At 40.0% G+C, this 18,259-nt stretch overlaps 1 protein-coding gene across 5 annotated transcripts in view; it reads left to right on the top strand.

Moving 5' to 3' along the window:
* GHR (growth hormone receptor) overlaps window positions 1-18,259 on the top strand; it is a 234,468-nt gene that overhangs the window by 86,296 nt on the left and 129,913 nt on the right. Inside the window, exon 1 of one of the 5 annotated variants that reach the window (XM_019630526.1) lies at window positions 7,002-7,256. The exons of the other annotated variants lie outside the window; for them this stretch is intronic. The gene's annotated coding sequence lies outside the window, so the exon portion shown is untranslated. Of the gene's footprint in view, window positions 1-7,001; window positions 7,257-18,259 lie in introns of those variants that run through there. 5 annotated transcript variants of the gene reach the window in all.

Here is an 18,259-nt window from a genome sequence, read left to right as displayed (position 1 = left end):
TCTTATATACATAAACTCTTTCTATTTCTAAATTGCTTTAATTTACTTCTGAAAGTTTTGGTGTAAATATGTAGACTTTAAATTTATGTGGCATTAATTTATGTGTATGGGGAAAGCATGGATTTTTTTTTTCCATATGAAACACTAGTTGCCCCAACACCATTTACTAAATAGCTCCATTATTTCTCCATTGTTTGTAATGCCTTCTCTGTTGTGTGCTCAAATCCTATATATGCTTTGGGCTTTTCTAGGCTTTTTTTTCTGTTGATCTCAATTTTTCTGTTCTTACAAAGTAGTACCATGCCATGTGAATAGTATACCTTTATAATAAGCATTTTTACCTTGTACTACATAATAGTAAGAATGCTTCAAAAGTTTCACTTTAAGTATGCTGTTAGGTATAGGTATTTGAGTCACATGTTTTTGTCAGATTAAGAAAACTGCTGTCTCGGCCTACCAAACTTAAAAGAAACTTGCCTTGTAGCAGTTGCTTTTATATTTATATTTTGAGAAATGATTTAATTTCAGCAAACAACATCATCAGTCACAGGAAAGCAATGTTTTAAAATAAAATGTTATGTTCTCTTTTAAAAAAAAAGAAAACTGCTCTCTATTTCTAGTTTATTAAGAGGTTATCACAAGTGTTAAATTATAAACAGTAGTTTTCTGCATGTTAAAATACCACTTGATTGCCTCTTTAAAATTATTAATGCAGTAGATTATATTGATAGATCTTTCTGATATTAAACTATCCTTTCATTCCTGGCCTAAACCTTACTTGAACATGGTGTTTTATTGTATTATCTTTTGGCGTTTGTTTTTCGTTTTTAGAAAGTCTTAAAACATATTTTGGTAGACTTGATTTTTATAAGTACTGATTTAAAAAATTACTTTTCTGAAATGTTTCTTTGAAAAGCTAAAAATGTAAAGGTTTTCCTTTCATTTTATTTCAAATATAGCAATTACCTAGGAATAAGGATTTTTTATTTTCTGCTTATTAAGAATGAAAACATCCACAGAACATAAGGCAAAAAATGTCCTTTTCCTATTTCTAAACTATGTAGGGCCTGTCACTATTCCAAGAGTTATGATCAGGCTCAGCTTCTCTCTTTCTTCCATGGTAAGGTGTGACCTCCTCAGTCCCCCCTGGTGTGGGTCCCCCGCCCCCAACCCCACTGATTCTTAGGAAAGCAGAAACCTGCAACAATCTCATTGTCAATACTCACCCCGTGCCCATGTGCTCATGCACCCCTCAGTCAGACTGATCACATCCACATAAAGCAACATTAGTCTTCCCATTTTATATGCATTATCTACGCTTCTTCCAAACAAAGCAGAAAATCTAGAAAATTTTAATTGTCTTTTGAGGTAATCTTACCTATTTTTCTTATTCTTATTGTATAAAATTTACTTTAACCTTTTGATCAACAGAAAGTGTGGTCCATGTTGATTTTACAAGCAATATTTAGTTGAATTAGTCATCATGCTTTCCCTTTCTTTTTTCTCACCATTTTTTATTCACCTAAGAAATCCTTACTGCATTCCTTCTGTTGTCCTGCCATGGTTATAAGTTGGAAAATACAGCAGTGAACAGAATAGACAAAATCCCTGAACTCTTTTAGTTGACATTCTAACAAGAGGAGAGAAAGAAAAAAACAGTAAACAAATAAATATATATCAAATAAAGATAAATAGTATGGAGAAAAATAAGAGTTGTTATTGATCTAGGTTGTCAGGAAAGAGCTCACGCATGAAGCGATATTTGAATGGTTACTTGAAGAGAGTTTGGGGGAAAAGTAACCCAGGCAGAGGGAACAGCATATGCTGCATGGAGTCTTCAAGAAACATCAAAGAGTATAGTATTATTGGAGCAGATAAGCAAGAAGAGTGTAGTGGTAAATGGAGGCAGAGATAGTGGGCGGGGGTGGGGTTATGAGGGTCAAGGGAAATCAAGTAAGACTTTCAGACCACTGTCAGGCTGTTTGGCATTTACTCTGAGATGGGATGCCATAAGAGGGTCTTGAACAAAGAACTGACAAGTTCTTGTTTTAGTGAGATCAAGATTTGTGATGGATAGCTTATGTATTTGGGGATAAGGAGGTTCAAGAGCAGAAGTGTGTGGGTCAATTAAGAAACTATTATAATAATTCAGATAAGAAATATTGGTGACTTGGATGGGGGAGATAAAGACAGAGATGGTAAGAAGTGATCACATTCTGGATATAATTTGAAGGTATGTCTAAGGGTATTTGTTGATGGATTGGTGAGGGGTATGAATGAAAAGCCTGAGAATCTGGAAGGATGAAGGTGGTATTGACTGAAATGACCAAGACTGTAGAATGAGCAGGAGGGTAAAATCAAAAGTTTAGTTATAGATTTATAAGTTTGAAATTTCTATCGAACATACAAAGGAAGTATTAGTTAATTGGATATATGAGCCTGTTGTTCAAGGAAGTGGTTTGGATTAAAGTTAGGTATTTGGAGCACATTATCTAGTAGATAATATTAATGTCATACCATTAATGAAGTCTCCTTGGGAATAAATGTGTATAGAGAACATAAGAGAGGAGGATAAGTCCTGGGAGAATTCTGTTATTACATGGTTGAGAAAATGAAGTGGACATAGCAAGGTAGACCAAGGTGACATGCCCAGTTGGGTAGGAGAATCAATGGAAAACGGTGTCCAAATACCAAATTAAGATGAGGTTTTAAAGAGTGATATCCTGTGTCATATGTTATTAATAAGTCCAATGAGATGATTAAGAAGTAACCACTAGATTTAGCAATATGGAAGTCTCTAGTGACCAGGAAAAAAGCTACTTTATTAGTGTGATGGGGGTTAAAGCCTGATATGAATGGGTTTTTAAAAAATGGAAAAAAGAGGAATTGAAGATAAGAGTATAATGCAATTCCTTCAAGAAGTTTTGTTTTAAAGGGAAGCAGAGAAATGATTCAATAGCTACAGGAATAATAACTGGAATAATTGGGAAAGAACTTTTATTTTAAGAAGCAGGACTTTCAGCATGTATTTAAGATGATTCTTGTCTTTTTGCAAAAAATAGCTTCGTTAGTTATTATTTAAACTAGAATCTTTAGGTAGTAAACTCCCAATTTTCATATGCCCGACCCGCCCTGCCCCAACACACAAAAGACTTAGTGATAGTTTGGCTAAGTATTAAATTTTGAATGGATGATTATTTCTCTAACACTTTAAAGGTTTTTATTTGTGTCCTGGCATCTGTTGTTGCTGAGGAAAATTTTTCTACTGATCCATTTGAGTTCCTTAGTAGATAATCTGCCTCTTATATAAAGTACATTTAAAGATTTTTTCTTTATCCTGAATGCCTTATTGTAGATTTATTTTTTTATTTCTACTACTTAGTGATTACTGTGAGCTTTTAATCTGAAAGCTTGTTTCATTCTTTAATTTTGTAAAGTTATCAATAATAACCTTTTACAAAACTGATTCTTTTTTAGCTGAATTAAATCCTCTCCTTCTGGAACTCCCATCATATGTGTGTCAGAGCTTCTCAGTCTGCCTTCCATGGCTCGTAATTGCTATGGATGGAAGATTTTCCAGTACTAATGTCTTAATTAAAAATAATAATAAACCTGCCATTGCAGTATTTGGCACAGAGGAGGAACTTCAAAGTGCAAACTTGCAGTGCCACGTTGGCCAACATTTCTGGCATTGGTTATTTTTAAATTTATTTTTAAGGCTAACCTTATCAGGCAGCTGATCTCAAAATAAAGTGAAGAATTAAAGCCTAAGGGTAGTCTAATATCAGCCTAGCAAAAATCAAGCTGATTAAAATGCTCTCTCCCATTTTCTCTTCTGCTATACCTTCATCCCTAGAGAATAATGAGGCAGCTTGCCTTAAAAAGATGTGTGTGAAAAAGCAATGAGAAAAAAAGGTAGGACCTCCAGCAAACAAAGAAACCCAACGAAAGGTGGGAGGACGTACATAGGTAATTACATTAAATATTTCAAAGAATTAGCCTCACTAATTCTCAAATAAATGTAAATTGAAACAATGAGAGATCATTTTTACCCTTTGAATTAGCAATGATGGAAAAAAAAGAAAATTTTTTCTGACAATTATATAGTGAAATTGAAGTTCTCTGCTGGTCTGGTCTGAGTCTAAGTTAGAACAATTTGGAAGCAATTGAGTAATATCTAACAAAAATCTCACAAATGTTCTACCCCTTTCATGTAGCAACATCACTTCTGGGAATCAACTGTTAGGCAATAAATGGAAATACAGGCCAAATCCCCTTGCCCCCAAGAGATGTTCATTATACCATGATTTATAAGACTGAAAAACTATAAACAGTCTATATCAATGGCCTGCAAACTTTTTTGAGTGCTGTCCACAGTAAGAAAATATTGAGTCTGCATAGCGAGCCAATAGTCATACACATGCATTGACAAGTTTCCTGTAAAGAAACTGTCCATCCCATCCCCGCCTCTCCCCTCCCATCCCATCCCTGCCTCTCCCCTCCCATCCCATTTATCTTATGCGTTCTGGCTGCTATAACAGAAATACTGTAGACTGAGTGGCTTATAAACAATAGAAATTTATTTCTCAGTTCTAGAGGCTGGGAAGCCCAAGATCAAGGTGCCGGCAGATTCCATGTTTGATGTGGGCCCACTTCCTGGTTCATAGATGCCTGTCTTTTTGCTGTGTCCTAACATGGTGGAATGGTGACGGGAGCTCCCTAGGACCGCTTTTACAAGGGCACTAATCCCACTTACCACCGAATCACCTCTCAAAGGCCCTACCTCCTCCCTACCATCATGTAGGGGATGAGGTTTCAACATACGAATGTGGAGGGAGCACAAACATTCAGGCCATAGCACCACTCCATTTATTTAAACAAGCCTGAAAAGCACTAAACTGAATGGCTGGTAATAAGCATGTGAAGGAATATTAATTAATGTAACCATTACATGATGTTCACTGTTTTTGTTTTGGGGTGGTTGGGGGTAGGTATTATGCAGCTTTAGCAGCGAGGAAGAGGATGTTTTGATATAACTCCATGTAGTGGAGATTTACAGTAATGATCCCAGGTCTGTGTTGCTGTGCACAGCCATTGTCATGTGTCTCTCAGTACATCATGGGTCCTTTTTTGATGTCCTCATGCTCCCTCTCCTCTCAGCTGCAACTTCTCCAAGCTGATAGAATCTACCTGAGACACCCAACATTTAATTTCAAGTATTTTCTATTCACCAGCCATTGGTATCAGGACTTCATTTTCAATCAGTTAATTTAGCTGAGCTAGATTGATTTCATTTGAATCAACAAAGAATTGCTGAAAGCCGCATTTCCTAGAAAAGGGGGCAATCTAATTGGCAGGTACTTAAGAGATGGTAATAATGTTAAATGGAAAAAGAAAAATCAAAAACAAACCAAAAAAGAGATGGCTTTTTATATGGGGTCTGTTTTCACCTTTCTTTAGAAATTTTATTAGAAAGAGAGTAACATAAAAGGAATCCAGAATTTACATTATATTATTGTTTACTAAATTCCTACATAAGCAGGTATTTTGCATTTGTAATCAGAAAAAAAAATCAAAATTGGCTGTGGGAAAAAATGATCATTTTTCAAAGCAGCATCATGTACTCCTATTCTTGGTTGAGTTCATCTCAGTATGAATATGAAGTGCCTAAGAATAAAATTCTGTTTGAAGCAGAAAGCCTTATATTTGTCCCACTAACACCATTTCAGAATACATTGCTCAGTGTCCAATTTGGTTTTGGGGAGCTGGGTACAAAAGCCTGAAAAGATATAGCCCAGCAATAGGCCAGGGTCCTTTTCCTAAGGTCCTACACTTCCCTACTGTCTTTATATAACCACATCACAGAATGGCTTCTCATATACAAACAGAGGAAAGCCAGCCAGGCTGAGGGAGTCTTTAACCAGCAAAAGGCCTTGCTAATTCTGTCTGTGGTCATAAATCATGAGCAGTCTTCTTGTGTTGAGAGTATGGACCGGGCTGTTGGCCATACAGGAATATTAATCACACAGACTTGCGTGTGCAGCAACGCTGCCCACGTTCAATCATGGGAATTGTCACGACTGTTCTGACCACGTGAGGAGCTACAAGAAATATGGCAAAGCTCCAGAGCTAGAGAGCCGTTGTTTGGTTTCTTCTGTTGCTTGTGTACATAATTCACTAAATATGTAGTGTTTTGCACCCTTTAGTTGACTTGTGATTTTTTTTGTTGTTGTTAAGAAGACCTATTTCCTCTATTACAAGTTAATTAAAAAGGAAACGAAAACTTCTTTAAGTGCTATGTCCTCCTGCCCAATCAGCCAAAATATCCTACAATTAATGTGTAGGCGGTACTAATGATTTTCTAGTCAACTCCTTTGCACCACTATGGTTAAACATTTACAACAATTAAGAGTGTTAGGCTTTCCAATGGGCACTAATGTTTTGGAATCCATTCATTTATCCTTCATGTAACGAATGAAGTACTGCACTCGGGCCACTCGGGGTCCTTCAGGGAGATGCCAGTGAACACAATGAATGGACACTTTGCCCTCTGGGAGCTTTCGCCCTTGCATTCCTTAGAGAAGCCATGAAATTAGATTCAAATCTATCACTCCATTCAACCCATCCAAATTGTAGTCTTTGTCAGATTTTATTGCTTGGCTCTCTTCTTAGCTGGTCTGGCTGGCTGTGTTGTGATGACTCTCACGAGGCCTCAGCCCAGGCCTGGCCTTCACTTCAGTTGGCAGAGCCCAGAGGAGTACTGGGCAAAGGTCGGGGATTTCGTTCTGTGAGGCAATGGGCTGTGTGCTTTCATCTACTCTTCTGGTACCAGTGTGTGTGTGTGTGTGTGTGTGTGTGTGTGTGTGTGTGTGTGTGTGTGTGTGTGTGAGAGAGAGAGAGAGAGAGAGACAGACAGACAGAGACAGAGAGAAAGAGAGAGAAGTGGGGGAGGATTGGGGGGGAGGGAAGAAGAGAATATAATTGATTTGGGGAGGATTTTGCAAAGGTTTATATATGAAAGCAGCAAGACCAAGAAGCTAGAGATTAAGACATGCCAAGCGGTGACCAAGAAACTTTCACCATATTCCACCTTCAACTCCATCCTCTCTGCCAGATTTTAACCAAATTAGTGTAATGTGGTCTGCTTGCATACATGACTGAATGAAAAAGGAAATTGAAAGAGTTCTTGCCATAAAGCCCAGAAGAAACCATACGAAAATCCAGTCTCTATTTCAGGAAAATCTGCTGGACTATTGGTTAGTACTCTCTTCTTGTTAACTTAGATTAAAAGGCTGATAATCAGGTCTCTCCTTTAAACTTGTTTCTGCAGTTTTTGGATGTAAATCTCCAACATGGCTTAGGCCAGTTGTTTTCCTTGCCCGCCCACCTCAGTCTTCCCTCTCCTGGCTGACTTTCTTCTTGGTCCCTCTTTCCTCTACTTCTCTGCTCTTTTCCTTTATACTCTCAGCAAAACATCTTTTTCTTGTCCTGGAGTTTATAACATATTCTTATTAGGCAAAGCCCCAGACTGCCTTCCTCCTTGTCTGATCACCTTTAAGATGTAATTTGGGCTTCCAAAGTCTGTTCTTTGAATGAAAGGCTAGTTCTCCGAGCATTTAAGGAGCTGGTATATTTTGAGAGAGTCAAGAGAGCTTATAATTTGCACTCAGGAAACACTTCAGGGTTTTAATTCCGGTCCATGTTTTACATTTCAACAGTCAGTTTATATTTTAGAAGAACATTGTAAAGAAGAAGTGACACCACAATTGCATGTTGGTTTTGCGTTTCTTCCAGGTTTTCCAAAGTCTTAGGGATGGGCAGCACTTTGAAGGAAAATAAGACTGTCTTTTTGTGCTTCTAGTCATACCTCTTTGCTGATTTTCTTGGATGCTGTGGGCTCCTTATTGTGTACCTGATGTGATGGGAAATGCTCCTTACTCTAGCTCATTAAAAAGCATTCAAATGAACTTCCAATAGAAAGGCATGCGCCCACCTCCTCAAAACACCTGTTTTAAAATAGCATCAGGATCTCTGTTCATGCCTCCAACAATGTATGTGAAACTGAGTGTGCTGGGCACTGTGCGAGGTAGTGGGGGATACAAAGATGACCCTCAGGAGCATGGTAAGAAAACCATGGCTATCTTACAGTGCTATAACAAGAGGTTTGTCAAGGCTGTTACAGAAGCTGAGGGGAGGGGCACCTAACGCCACAGAGTGGAGGGTGTTGCTAGAAATTCGTCGAAGTTGAAGTGACCTTGAGCTGAGGTTTGGGGCAATGGGCCGCAGCAGAGATGGATGAAGTGGGAAGAGGACAGGAGGCAGAGGGGCTAGAGGTGTGAAAAGCTGGGAACCTTCTCAGAAGATTCCTCCATGGACAGAGGGAGTGGGAGCTTTGGGGAATTGGTGGAAGATGGTCTGCAAAGGTAGAAAGAAGCCAGATCAGACCACAGGGCTGATGAACCTTTCTTAGAGTTTATCGTTTGTGCTGGAGAGCTTGAAGCAGAGGCTGCTGATCTACAGTTTTGAGAAAATCACTGTGTTGTCAGTGTGGAGAACAGATTTTTGCAAGGTTCTAACCAGGACTATTTTCAGAAAATTAGGCTCCGCTTGGTCCAGACTTGAGGGGGTTGTGAGTAAATTCCTTTTCTGGATTACTCCAGGGCTTTATGTCACTTCAAAGAAGGTGGCAAGGGAGACTCAGCTCCTGTTGAGGGTGGGAGAGTGGCCAGGTGGCCAGGGCAGCCCGACAAACCCAGGTCGCCTTATGCTCGAACTTGCTGTGATTTGTTTGTACTGAACGCCTGATGATTAATGATATTATGTGTGACAGCACATGTGAGCCTGAGGGTAGGCGTGGCATTTTTGCTCCTTGACATGCTCCTTGAAAACAGAGTAACAGGTTGAAGACAGTGTGGAGTTCTGAAAAAACCCATTGGACCAGCGATAGGAGACCTGGGTGTGGCTGCCAGCTTGGCTGTCACCAGTAGTGGGGTTTCCATGGCTTCATCTCTCTGGGCTCTGCTTACTTCATGTATAATCTGAGGCCTTTAGACTGACGTGGTCCCTATCCAGAACCTGAGTTTTCATTGTGATTCTGGCCTTCTCAATGATCCTCCTGGTCCTGATCATCATTAACCCCAGACATTTCTGATTAATAGAGAAACTAGTTAAGCCATTTATCTTTACTAGTTGTCCTTTAAACATTATCATCTAGTGAGCACGGGAAATAACTTGCAAAGGAAAAAAAATGGCGATTCATGTTCTGTCCTGTGCTGGTGGTAAATGGGAAGCAGAAAGCCACCTGCACACATCTTTCTTCTTTTTATCTTGACTTTCTGCTTGTCCTTCCTGCAAAACTAGAGAGCAGACTAGAAGAGGCTTCTGAGGGGACTGAGGGTTAGGCACTGGTGGGGAAGGCAGACCTTTAGGAAGCTGAGCTCTGCCACCTTCTGAAGGGGTCATGCAGCGTAGGCAGCCATTCAGGTGGGTCCTAGGCAGGATTTTGACCTAACTGTGACCTTCCTTGCCTTTGTGAAATTCTCTTGCATCTATACGAAGCATCCTCAGGTCATGTTCTGGCAGCCCAAATATCACCTCTAGGCTCAGCCTCTAACACCCAACTCACCTTCTCTCTTTTGTGGAAACTAAACTTCTAAAGACCCAGAAACAATAACTAGATGATGTTGTGGATACTCTTGGGGTGGGGGGATGTCTAATGCCTCTGGCCTATCTTATACCCAACAACAACCCACACACAGAGAGCACATGTCTATTCACTCATCAAATCCTGAAAGGCATTGTGGTGGTGGTGGGGAGGGGTGCGGATAGAGTGATAAATAGATGAATTGGGTTTGTGTCTTGCCCTGAGATAGCAACACAGGCACTAAGAGCCCATTTATTTCACAAGTGGCTTCATCATCCTGTGACTTCAGTACTGTGGCACATTTTATATCAGAGGTTTAAAAAAAAGCCCGTGTGGAGGCCTAGAGGAGTGAACAATTAAGTTTCAGGGGATTGTGGCAGACCTCATGGAGGTGGTGACATTTAAGTGTCATTTGAAGACTAAAGAGATTTGTGTTTTGTCTGGTGGCAGCCTTAAAATAAAGGAAGCTAGAGCATGAAGGAGGCTGTTTTGTATCCCGTAAAGAGAAGAGGCAGTGGGCCGAGGATCGGGGAAGGGGGCGCTACATTCCAGAGAGAATTCTGAGGTAGACTCACCCCCTTCCGGTGACAAGTTACATATAAGAGGAGATGGAGTAACCAAGGTATCTAGTTCAGGTAACTGGGGAACCCTAATCTCTTTAAGCAAAATAGGAAATATGAGCTGGAGCTGTTTGTTCATTAGATGGGGGTTGGGGGCAGGTAGAAATGCTGAGTTCAGTTTGAACAGGAGTTATTTGAGAGGCTTATGGGCACCCAGGTGTGTCATTTCCCTGGGTGTGAGGCCCTCGCCCCCCCCCCCCACCAGCCCTATGGTTCTTTACCATTTACATGATGCTCTATATAAACTGCCACCCTGGGGCATTCCCTGTAGCTTCTCTTCCTCATTTGGATGTAAAGTTTTAACTGGTCACTTGATCACAAGTGGTTGAAAGTGAAAAATTCATTTGAATAATTTTTCAGTTTGATGGGAAGGTAAATTTTTTTTGCTGTTCTACAAGATGTGAAATAACTGATTTCACTCCAACAGATGGCAATGAGAAAGCACTTAAGTGTCTATTCCTTGACTTCTTGATAGGAGGACAGTCTCTGTGAATCAAGAGTGGTTCAGGGTTTGGCTGAGTGTGCTCCTTCTAGCCCTCATCCGCCAGCCGACTGATTTAGGAGAAACATGGCCAGGTCATTGAATTCCAATTTCCTGAGTTATGCGGTGGTGGTCCCATAAGGTGGTAAACATAGGATCCTGGGACTTGAACATCTAATTCGGTAGGACTGAAAACAGGCTCTCCTGAGCCAAGATGCTAGATTTACAAGGACATGTTACAAAGATAGCCTGTCCTTCCCCCTTCCGTGCCACTTTTTTTTTTTCCATAAATACATACTCCTTGTCCTTATCTTTCCCCTACCCTAGTCTGTCGTAGATTTTGACCTTGGCTTTGATTTACCTTTCCATGGACACATCATCTGTTTTTTAATTTCCTACTTAGACCTGAGGTGAAGATGAGAAGCAAGGACAGCAAACTGATTTAGACTGGCTCTCTCTGGCTTTCTCACTTTCCCTGGGATCATCTCATGCCCAGATTTATGTGTTCAAAAAATAAATGACCCATGAAATGACCCAGAGGTAACCAGACTCTAGGGGCCCAATTTACACTAGCCATTTTCAAAAGATGGGCCAGTATACCAGAATGCCAATATGTTGGCTTATTCTCTATTTCCATTGTCATGCAATTTCATTTCAGCTGTTATTGTATTAGTTTTCCAGAAATATCTCAAACCCAGAACACAAGATAAGAATCAGAAGGTAATTTGGCAGTTGTAGAGTTGGAATAGAGGGAACTGAATGGCTTCAGGGGAGAGCATCCCCAAGCTCTGTTTCTGTATTGGGACATTTCTGGTGGCTTGTTGGCTGGTCAAAGTCCCCCTACCCAGAGGTAGGTAGAAGAGACAAAACCATATTTTTTTTTCCTTCTCTCTTTTAAAAAAAAAAATGGAACGCTTCATGAATTTGCATGTCATCCTTGCACAGGGGCCATGCTAATCTTCTCTGTATCGTTCCAGTTTTAGTATATGTGCTGCCGAAGCGAGCACAGCCATAAATTATTTATGATCCAATTTTTTTCAGCAATCTTCATCCATCACTAATTGATTGGACTAGATTGTCTCTCAAGTTCCTTCTGACTCCAAATTTCTACACTCTGCCCCTGTCCTGATAGACACGTTTCAGTGGCAACTGGATAATTATCTTCCAGGTTGGTGTTTAGGAATACTCTATAATGGACTTTTAGAAAGTGTGTTAGTTTTCGGTTACTTCCATAACAAATTATAAATTTAGTGACTTATAGCAACACCCATTTATTATCTCACAGTTTTGTAGGGGAGAAGTGTGGGCACAGCATGACTCAACTGGATTCTCTGCTTAAAGTTCCAAGGCTGACACCAAAGTGTCATTATGGCTGCATGACGGAGGCTCTGGGATGAATTTGCTTTCAAGTTCATTTGGGTTGTTGAGAGAATTCAGTTCCTTGCCATTGTAGGACTGTCTTCCCCATTTCCTTGCTGGCTGTCAGCTAGGAAGCCACATTTTGCCCCTAGAGGTTGCCTGCATTGCATCTCATGTTTTCTTCATGGTCCCCTCAAGCAACAGCATCAAGCTCCTCTTGAATTTCTAATCTCTCTGACTTCCTCTTCTGCCACATCTCATTGACTGACTTCCTAGTCTGCTTTTATAGGCTAATGTGATTACACTGACTCCTTGGATAATCCAGGATAATCTCTGTGTTTTAAAATCAGTTGATTAGTAACCTTAATTACATCTACCAAGTCCCTTCAGAGCAGTACCTAGGTTAGTGTTCCATTGAATAACCAGAGATGGTGATCTTGAGGACACCTCTTTAGCATTCTGCCTAGCCAGTCTCATCAGCAGACTTTGAAATCATGTTTGTCATTACTTGAATGATCATGTCAGTGGGTGGCTGATTCCATCTATTTACTTGTATTCTTTTTATCTTGCCACTTTATAGGACATTTTCTTAGCCTACCTTCCCATTTAGTATTTTAACCACTTAGCACAGAAGGTTCTCTAGTCCAAAAAGTGCACCTATTGGTTGGTTGAATCGGGAAGATTGATACTTCTTTCCTCTTACTCCACTCAGCTGAGGAAGGTTCCTTGGGGTAGATGAGCTCTATTTTCAGAAACTTAAAATTCATAGCACATTTGGTTTGCACTAGATCAGTGATTCTCAATTCTAGCTGCACTTTAGAATCACATAACAAACATTTTGAAGCATCAAGATTCAGGCCCCACCCCATAGATTCTGATTTATCTATGTCGAAGCCAGGGCATTTTTTTTTAAGTTCTCCAGGTGGTCCTAATTTGCAGCCAGTGCTGAGAATTATTGATTAATCCAAACATTCTACTATGTTGTCGGAAAAGTCATGACGCATTTTTGCAACAAAAAACAAAGAAAAAATACGTCATGATTTTTCCAACAACCCAATATTTCGGAGATAAGGAGGCTGAGAGTGAGAAATGATTCACTGAAGGTCTCACAACTAGTGACAGATCTAGTGTTCTATGCCACAAGCAAAAGGTTTATGGTTTAATTGTATGTGGAGTTCACTGCTCAGTAATTATACGCAGAATGAGTATTGGGGAAGTCTGGAACACCTTGTAAAATAATTGTTTAAAGTCTCTTCTCAGCAGCAGGGCCTGCTCAGAAGCAAGAATAAGTGCAGATACATCCTGAACAGGGAGCTGGCCACATGTGTGCCCACACTCTATCAGTGTCAGAGCTGCACAGTCGAGTGCAGTAGCCACTTAGCAGCCTGTGGCTATTGAGCAATGGAGATATGGCCAGTGCCGATTGTGATGTGCTGTGAGTGTGACATACGCCAGATTCAAAGACCCCACGTGAAAAAAGGAGTGTGAAATAGCTCACTAATACTTTTCATAGTTATTCCAGCATGAAATTATAATACTTTGGGATCTATTAGGTCAAATAAGATGTATTATTAAAATTGATTTGAACCTATTTCTTTACTTTTTTAATGTGCTTACTAGAAATTTTCAAACTACATATGTGGCTGGCATTTGGGGCTCACGGTGTATTTCGGTGACACAGCACTGTTCCAGAGAGCGCTTTCTATTAAAGCTATTAACAATGCGTGGGCCAAGTTCAAGCTATTCCACCTCCCGTGATCTGAAAGAGTGTAGTGGTATTCTACACGCTTCCTGGAGATAAGACGTGACATTGATCTGCCCTGTGTTTGCTATCTATCTGGCAGCCAGTCAGTCTGGCCAAATAGATTTCTTTCTATTTATATGTATAGGCTTAAAAGAGATGGGGGGATGCCCTTGTGTCATGGAAAGAGCACACATCATAGCTCTTAAGTAATGTACCCGAAGGTAGACGAGGTGCTGTTGGAGGCTGTAAGGCCTAGAGATGAATATTATACCCCTTGAGCAATACTGTTCCTAAAGAAACTGCTACGTCAGCATTGATGAATTATCACAGTCCTGACGGCTCACTGGAAATCCTACGGTGTCTGCCCGCGTCCATAATTCAAACCCAAACTTTACTCTTTCTCCTTTTCTGTAGTTTTTCCTACCTCACGGGTACCCTGTGCAGGTGTTTATTCAGCCTGGTGTAGCATTTAAGAAGAAGCACGTCAAGGGCAAGTCAGGCCTTGGTGACATCAAGCACGGTTCTAATCCCTACCCAGAAATACTTGGCCTAGGGGATTCACTTAACCTCTAAAAATTCCTCTAACCTTCATTTTCTGAATTTTAAAATGAGGATCTCTCTTGCAGGGTCTGTGTAAAAGTTGAATGAAATAAGGCACATGGCACACTTCTTCATTGGGCAGATTTTAGGGGGAGGCATCTACTCTGTGCCAGGCCCAAGGCTCCCAAGGCTAGTTGTTGGGGTTACAAGGGTGAGTGACACATGGCTACTCCCCCTAGTTTGCTCACAGCTAAGAGAAGAGAAGGGTAGGAGCCTTGAAGCACCAGGATAGGCATAGTCCTCAGTGAATGGCAGCTTTCATTGCATCACACAGCACAGGATTTAGCTTATCACAAAGTCAGGGAATGGCATGCAGATGAGAGAACTGAATCCCACTGCGATTAAATGACTGCTGGAGCCACCAAGTCAGGAAATGCGGGGCTGGCACCAGGGCACAGGATTGCTGGCTCCTTCTCTAGCAATGCTTTTCCCAGGAGATCACATTGCCTCACACTTGGTTTCTCAACTTGTTTACGTTAAAAGAACAACTTCATCATTTTGGACTGGATTAAAGGAAAGAAGCGTTTCTCCGAGTTTTTTGCTCTATGTTATCTGGGTATGCTAGCTCACTATGAGTTATTGTACTAATCATTGTCAGATTACACTCTCATCAAGATAATGCATGTTTTCATTTGAAGACTTCATCCTATGAAATAATGTCTTCAACAGCTTATCTAGTTCTTATTAAATTAGGTTAAACAAAGCTAACTCCCATCTGAGAGTATAAAAGATACTCCATATATCTTCAACTTTGTTTAAGGCACATTCTCCATGATCTACATAATCTATCACAGTAATAATAATTTTAAAAAGATTTTAAAAAGAGCCTTGTGGAAAAAGAGAGAAAGCAGAAGTGCAGTAAGAGGTTTGCTTTTTCAAATTCTGTTTTGGAAAAAAGTGACTTGGTAGGTGCAATGATGTAAAGTAAGATACAAGAAGGAACATATTGTTCAAATAAGCGCGTATGTAATTGATTTTCTCTTCCATGTGAGAGTCATACCTGTGTTGTGAATCAGTGGATGCACCAAGTGAATTGGGCTGGGTGAGTTTGACAGCCATCCATAGGAATTGTTGCTATGGTGAATTGCCACTGTTGCAAAGTGTCACTGGGTCTTACTGAACTCAAACAGAATGCTCCATGCCCTGAGAAAGGTCTGCTCCCAACAGAAGACCAAGATAGGAACAGCACCAAGCACTTAGCACTGAAATGCTCCTTCTCTCCCTCCTCCGGAAAGGAAGAGGTAGAGACCCAGGTTCCTGTAAACCCAGCTGCCTTCTGTTCTCACAAGGAGAGTCCAACCCTTGTCAAACCAACCCTCTTATCATTGGAATTCATCTGCCTAATTTTCAGCTCTAGAAATCTATGGTTCACTAAACAAATGATCCGGACCCAGAAACAATAGCATAGAGTTTTCTGACAGTAGCTGAGATAGTGATTAGGGGTGAAATCAGCCTCTAGGTTATTTCCCATACAATTGGGCCTCCCTGTTGAAGGTATGTAATTGCCTGTCCACCTGAGCAAAAACGGGCAGCATTCCTGCCGTATCCAAGGAGACGCACACATCACATTATGATGAGCCTTCATTTTCCCAGGACCCTTATGTGATGTTAAGTAATTGAAGAAGGGAGCCTTACATATTGTGGCTGCCCAAGAACACACTTCCTGATCGCTTTGCCACCTCCCTAGGCTTCCATTTCAAGATATATAAATATAGAGCCCACTGTCAATCTACTCCATGGAAACATTATAAAACATAGTCTATTTATTACGAGTATCAGAAAGAGTCTAATAAATAGCTAGCATTTATTGGATGTAGGCAGAGGGCATACCAAATGCTTTGAATGAATTGTCTCATTTAACCCCCTCCTGACTTTCCTATGAAAAAGGCAATACAGTTATCATCCCCATATCAGAGATGAGTAAACTAAGGTTTGGTAAAGCCAGGATTTGAACCTAGCTCTCTCTGACTCCAGAACACATGCTCTTAACCCTAAGCTTCCCCTGTCTGTAAGTGAAGATCAAGGACAGCATCTGAGGTGGAGGCTGATGTTAATTTCCAAAGACCTGGGAAAGCATCTGTGAATGCTGATTAACTAAGTGTGATCAGCCGACAGTGGAACAGATGGCATCCAGGGAAATCAGGTGTCCAGGGTTCACCCAGAAGCCCTCTTACATCGTGTATCAATGTCAGCACGTTGCTTAATCTTTGTACCTGTTACCTATGTGGAGCCCAGGTAGCATCATCCACTTCCCCAGCTGGTGGTATGCTGGGTCCAGTTCCTACTGGCTTGTGAATCCACATTCAGGGACTTCAGGGAATCCAGTGACTTGGTGAATCCAAGTTCGTGACTTGGTAGCTTAAAATCAGTCCTGGTGGAGGTGTTCACATCACAGAAATTGGCAAGTGCTACAAATCATGGCCCTTTTCTTTATTCCAGAGAGAAAGTTGTTAAGTGTTTATCAGTACACCCCTGTCTATGACTCAAAGAGCGATACAATGTGAATTATCACACATCTAAAGGTAAACAAAGGTTTACACTGGGTACCTGAAGAAACATTCTACAGATAGAATCAGACCTAACTCTTCAGAGAGTCTTCCTTCCCCATCACTCTGCATTTGGGAGGACCTCTTAGAACATAACCACAATGGTTTTGTATGTCACTAGAAATACAAAATTTTATTTTGTTTATTGTTTTTGTTATAGAAGCAAATATGCTCACTATTTAATATTTATGAATGCAAGTACAAACATACAAGCCATAAAATGTATATATCAATTTGTCAAATAGAAATATAAAGTACAATGCAAGCCATATATGTGATGTAAAATTTTCTACTGATCACAATAAAAAGAAACGGAATATTAATTTTTAATAATTTTTATTTAACCCAACAATCCAAAATATGACCTTAATTTATTGTCAACATAGACATTACTAAAATGTTTTGCATCCTTTTGCACCAAACCTTCAAAATCCATGTATATTTTACGTGTACAGCACATCTCAATTTAAAATGCTAAATTTTCATCAGAAATACTTACTCTGTATTTAGATTTCATAAAATCTACAGCTAAAAAAGTGGATTCAGATACCCAAACTGTTCCAAATATACTTAATTAAAAACTTAATTGAAATATTTAATTAATTAAAATTAAATAAAATTTAGCTTAGTTAATTCCTCAGTCACATTAGGCACATTTTAAGTACTCAGTAGCCCCAGGTGACTGGTGATAATGGAATTGGTCAGCACAGGTACTTACCATATATGCTTTATTTGTTTTATTAAAAAGGAGACCTACTGTATATATACATTACTCCCCAAAGCTTTTTTCTCCTGATTACTTACACATTTCAAATACCTTCCCATCCTGTATTCCCCACTGGTTCCTGAGAAGGGAGAAATCTCAGCAAAAGTAGTTATATCAATAATGTCTGTGAACTTTTTCTCCCTCTCTAATGAATTAGAAGAAAATAAATTGACCTAAGGCATTTTGGTTCTAACCAGTTTTCAAACCCCCACCACCAAAGAAAGTGGGTAAAAACTTGAACCCCAAATGCAAACTATTCAAATCAATTGCCTGGTGCTAATTAGAATGGGTCATTTCAAATATCCTTTGGGGTTCTCCTCTTCCTTTTTCAGTGCTGAGTTCTTAAGAAAGGTTCACCAGGAAATCAACAAGATTCACTTTTGCAATATTTCATTAGTAATCAACACCAGCATCAGAAAGTACACATTTATTAGGTTATCTACCTGGAGTCTTGGTTTTGCAATATAACAATTTGGCTTCCATGAGGATTTTTTAGTCAG

Source organism: Hipposideros armiger, unplaced genomic scaffold (assembly GCF_001890085.2).
Source record: "Hipposideros armiger isolate ML-2016 unplaced genomic scaffold, ASM189008v1 scaffold_920, whole genome shotgun sequence".
NCBI classification, from domain to species: domain Eukaryota; kingdom Metazoa; phylum Chordata; class Mammalia; order Chiroptera; family Hipposideridae; genus Hipposideros; species Hipposideros armiger.
This window is presented reverse-complemented; position numbering and strand designations above follow the sequence as displayed.